The sequence below is a fragment of the Carassius gibelio genome, chromosome A25 (assembly GCF_023724105.1).
Source record: "Carassius gibelio isolate Cgi1373 ecotype wild population from Czech Republic chromosome A25, carGib1.2-hapl.c, whole genome shotgun sequence".
Classification (NCBI taxonomy): domain Eukaryota; kingdom Metazoa; phylum Chordata; class Actinopteri; order Cypriniformes; family Cyprinidae; genus Carassius; species Carassius gibelio.
Genome location: NC_068395.1, coordinates 19277689 through 19282688, shown reverse-complemented (window position 1 = coordinate 19282688; position 5000 = coordinate 19277689). Strand labels below are relative to the sequence as shown.

At 36.2% G+C, this 5000-nt stretch overlaps 1 protein-coding gene across 3 annotated transcripts in view; it reads left to right on the top strand.

Annotated features, from left to right (window-relative positions):
• LOC127947410 (glutamic acid-rich protein-like) overlaps nucleotides 1–5000 on the top strand; it is a 255412-nt gene that overhangs the window by 201303 nt on the left and 49109 nt on the right. The window lies entirely within an intron of this gene.

Genomic DNA, 5000 nt, shown 5'->3' with positions numbered 1-5000 from the left:
TCGATGCCCAATCTCTGAATCTTAGCAGGCTTAGGTCTGGTTAGTACTTGGATGAGAGACCGGCTAGGAATACCAGGTGCTTTAAGCTTTTGGGTTTTCTTTCCTACTTATATAATGTACTGGCGATTAGATTGGCTGATCTCTAAATAGCCTTCTCTTTGCGGCAGTCTTCGCTTACGGCCATACCAACCTGGCAACGCTAGAGTGCTAGCAGGAAGTGAGGTGGCAGTAGTGGGTGAGAGTAGGCTCACCATTGTTGTTTGTAAACCCATTTTTTGTTTAAAGTTAGCTTTTTTTCTGTTTTTCTGTTTTGTTTTGTTTTTAAGTTCAAACACTTCCCAGCAGCCTAGGCTGTCTGGGGAGGATTTTTATTTTTGGAGGGTTTTTTTTGTTATTTTTTCAAAATTGGACTGATTACATGGAAATGAACAAGGAAATGGCAGGAGAAAGACGCAGGGACTTTGACACGGAAAACACTACAGGACAACGGCTTGGATACAACGAGGCAAAGAAAATGATTATTTATTCAAAGGAAGCAACTGTAATTGTGGATCTGGCAGAGGTGAGAGATGGATCGGTGCAGGATATTATCAAAGAAGTGAATGGAAAAATTGGAGGAGGAAAGATTTTGGCGATAAGACCAAGACAAGGCAAAGAATTCGAGATCACATTATCAAATGAGGAGGAGTGTGAAAAGCTAGAGGATGGACTAAGAATCAAGCAACAATTTTGTGAGATTAGAAAGCTACAAGTAAGAGAATATGTTGTTTCTTTCATGCATTTGCCTGCATATGTTGATGACCAGGATATATTAGATAAATTGGAGGCATGGGGTGTAACTCCCTCAACCAACATTAAGAGAAGAACATATCCGGGTACTGAAATAGCAGATGGTACGAGATATGTAAAGGTCAGGTTCCCAAAGGAAGTTGTATCTCTACCATATAGCAGCAAGTTTGAGACTGCTGAGGGCACACAGTACTTTCGGATTATACACGATCGGCAGGTGAAAACCTGTAGATTGTGTATGGATCCAGGACATGTATTTAAAGATTGCCCGGACTTTATTTGTTACCAGTGCAAAGAGCAGGGGCACTTGGCAAGAAGCTGCAATGCAGTGAAGTGCCCGGAATGTAGGAAAGTGTTGGTGAGGTGCGAATGTTGGATGGGGGAGGGAGAAAATAGTAGTGAACAAGAAACAGATATGGTTGTTAATGTGGGTGGGCAAAAGCAGAGGGAAACCGAGATGGACAATGTTTTAAACAAGGAGATGGAAGATTGTGGACTGGGAGAGGAAAATGAAGAGGAAGAACATCAAGCAGACACAGGAGGAGAGGAAAAAGAAAATGATGGAGAAAAAACAATATCACAAGGGACGGTGCAAAGGACCATGGAAATAAGCAAAGAACAGGAGGAACAAAAAAACAATGAGGAAGATTATCAGGAGGGGAGAATGGAGAGAAAAGGAGAAGAGAAACACTGTGGACTGAGAGAGGACAATGGAGAGAAAGAACATCAGGGGGACACAGGAGAAAAGAAGAAAGAACTAGATGGAGAAATAACAACATCTCAATGGACTGTGCAAAAGACTATGGATATGAGCGAGGAACATGGGGAACAACAAAACGACGAGGAAGGTTATCAGGAGAGGAGAATGGAGAGAAAAGGAGAAGAGAAACGTAGGAAAGAACGAGAAGGAATACAAAGAAGAAGAACTTTAAAGGTAACACCCAATATAGACATTGCAAAGAAAAGATTTTTAAGGCAAGGAATATTAAAAGACAAGGAGGGTTGTGAGAACAGATTTGATGTACTGAGAGATATGGAGCATGACTGAAAAAAAAAATGAAATGTTTTAATTATTTATTTTATATTGTTTTTATGTTTTTAAGAGTTGTTTCATTTAATGCACGAGGTTTAATGGATGTGGAGAAATTTGAAAATATGAGGGAATTATGTAGAGGGGTGGATGTATTTGTATTACAAGAAACGAATTGGAAAAATTATTGTGTTAAAAGGTTTGAAAATTTATGGGATGGGAATATACATTGTAATAATGGTACAGAGAAAACTGGGAAAGGGGTTGCTATTTTAATAAGAAGAGAGGTGTGTGAAAAAGAAAGTGTGGTGTTTAATGATGGAGCAGGGAAATGTTTAGCTGTTGAAATAGAAAAAGGAAATGAGAGATGTACAATATGTAACATACATGCTCCAAATGAAGAAAAGCAAAAGGTGGAATTTTTTAAAACAATATCTGCAAATGTAAGAATTAATGAAAGGGTGATTTTAATGGGGGATTTTAATACTGTTTTTACAGAATTAGACTTAGCAAGTAATATGGTTTTTAAGACTGATAAGGGAAGGGAGGAGTTGAACAAACTGATGGGGGATTTTAAATTGATTGATGTGTGGAGAGAAAGAAATAGAACGAGTAGGCAATTTTCAAGAAGACAATTTGTTTTAAAAGAACTGAAACAAAGTAGGATTGATTATATTTTATGTACAGAGGAAATGCAAGGGAATATTACTAATGTTTATTATAAACGAGTTGGTCTTAGTGATCATTCTCTCTTATTTTTAACATTAGATTCTTCAAGTGTGAAAAGGGGAGGGGGAGTGTGGGTTTTAAATGCAAAGATTTTAAAGAGTAATGCATATCAGGAAAGTATTAAAGGGATTGTGGAAGAAAGCAAAATTAATAGAATGTATAGGGAAGAGAAAAGAGTATGGTGGGACAGTGTTAAGTGGGAAATAAAGACATTTTCAATAGAATACAGCAAAAATGTCAGAAAATTAGAAAGACAGAAGGAAACCGAATTAACCAAACTCCTGAATAATGAGTTAAGTAAAGTGTCAGAAAGCAATGGAAAAGAGGAAATTGAAAAAATAATAATGCTACAAGATAAATTAAAGATATTAGAAGAGGAAAAATGTAAGGGTGCAATTATAAGAAGTAAAGCAAAATATGCAGTAGAGGGAGAAAGATGCACAAAATTTTTCTTTAATTTAGAACAAAATAGGCAGAAGGCTGATCTATTGAAAGAAGTCTTAAATAAAAAAGGGGAAATAGAAACAGAAACTAAAGAAATTTTGAAAACAGTAAAGCAATATTACATGGACATGTTTAAGGGACAAGGTATAGGAAAAAATGATGAGGAGTTTTTGATTAAACAAATTAAATCTAAGTTAACAGGTGAGGACAGGATTTTGTGTGATGAAGAAATTAAGGAAGAAGAAATAGATATGGCAATTCAACAGTTAAAACCTGGAAAGAGCCCTGGTGTGGATGGTTTGACTAATGAATTTTATAAAACTTTTAGAGAAATGTTAGTGCCAATTTTAAAAGAAGTTTTTGAAGAAATTTTCAAGAAGGGGGTGTTGAGTGAAAAAATGAAGATAGGCATGGTAAAAATGATTTACAAAAAAAGCGGTAATCCAAAAGATCTTAAAAATTTTAGACCTATATCCATGTTGAATACAGATTTTAAAATATTAGCAAAAGTATTAGCAAACAGATTAAAAAAGGTTTTACCAAAAATAATAAAAACAACACAGGCATACGGGGTGCAAGGAAGAGATATAGTAGATGTGGTTAAAAGTATAAGAGACACAATTTATTATATGAAGGAGAAGGGAAAGGGGGGATTTTTAATAAGTCTGGATTTAGAAAAGGCATTTGACAGGGTAGAGCATGAGTTTTTATTTGATGTTCTTAAGGCTTTTGGTTTTGGAGAAAATTTTAGAAAATGGATTTGGATTTTTTACTCAGATGTGTTAACATGCATAAAATGCAATGGTTTTTTAACGGATTGTTTTCAACCAACAAGGTCGATCAGGCAAGGATGCCCACTGTCTGCCTTACTTTACTCTCTGGTAGCCGAGCCACTTGGTTTGGCTATTAAGGCAGACAGAGAAATCAAAGGAATACAAATAAAGAACCATTTCCAAAGAGAAGCAGTGTATCAGTATGCAGATGATACAACCTTGTTGGTAGAAGACATCCAAAGTATTGATAGGGCAATGGGGATTTTAGAAAGATATTGTAAAGGGTCGGGAGCCAAAGTAAATGTGGGGAAAAGTGTGTGTATGAGGATTGGCAGAGTAGAGGAAATACCGCAGCATATACAATTCAAGGAGGAAATGCAGCACATCAAGATTTTGGGGTTGTGGGTTGGTATTGATTCTAATAAGGCAGACACTTTGAATTGGGAAGGTGTTTTAAATGGAATTGGAAAAAGACTGAGATTTTGGCAAATTAGAGATTTAAAGCTAAGGGGGAAAGTTTTAATTATAAATTCATTGATGCTGTCGAAAGTCTGGTATGTGTTGGGAGTAACCCCATTGCCTCATCTGTACTACAAAAAAATGAAAGAATTGGTTTTAAAGTTTTTATGGGGAAATGGAAGGGCTAAGATTGCATATGATACATTACTTGGAAACATAAAGGAGGGAGGATTGGGACTTTTAGATCCATTTTTAAGAATGAGAACGCTGAGAATTAAAACAGTTCAGAAGTTTCTAGAGAGCAAAAGTGATGTAATTTGGAAAAGAGTCATGGAATATTACCTGGAAAAATGTAATATGGGATGTAATGTTTTATGGATGAAAATGAAAAGCTGGATGTTAAAAGGTCTGCCATGTTTTTATGTGGAGGTTTTGGAATCATGGGGGGAATTTTTAGAAAATGTACTGATTTTACCTAAAGGAAGGGCCCAGCTTTTAGAACAACCATTGTTTTTAAATCCGAATATCATAAGGGACGGTAAGGTCATGTATTATAAAGAATGGTGGGATTGTGGTTTGAGACAAATAAAAGATCTATTGTATGAGGTGATAGAGGGTTATGTACCTTTACAGGCAGTTGTGGATGCATTGAGAGAGGGGGGCAAAAGGGCGTGGAGAAGGAAGTTAGAAGGACAATATGAGGATTTAAAGAAAGCGATACCAAAGGACTGGATTGAAAGAATTGAAAACTATGAGAGTGGGGATGAGAATGAATT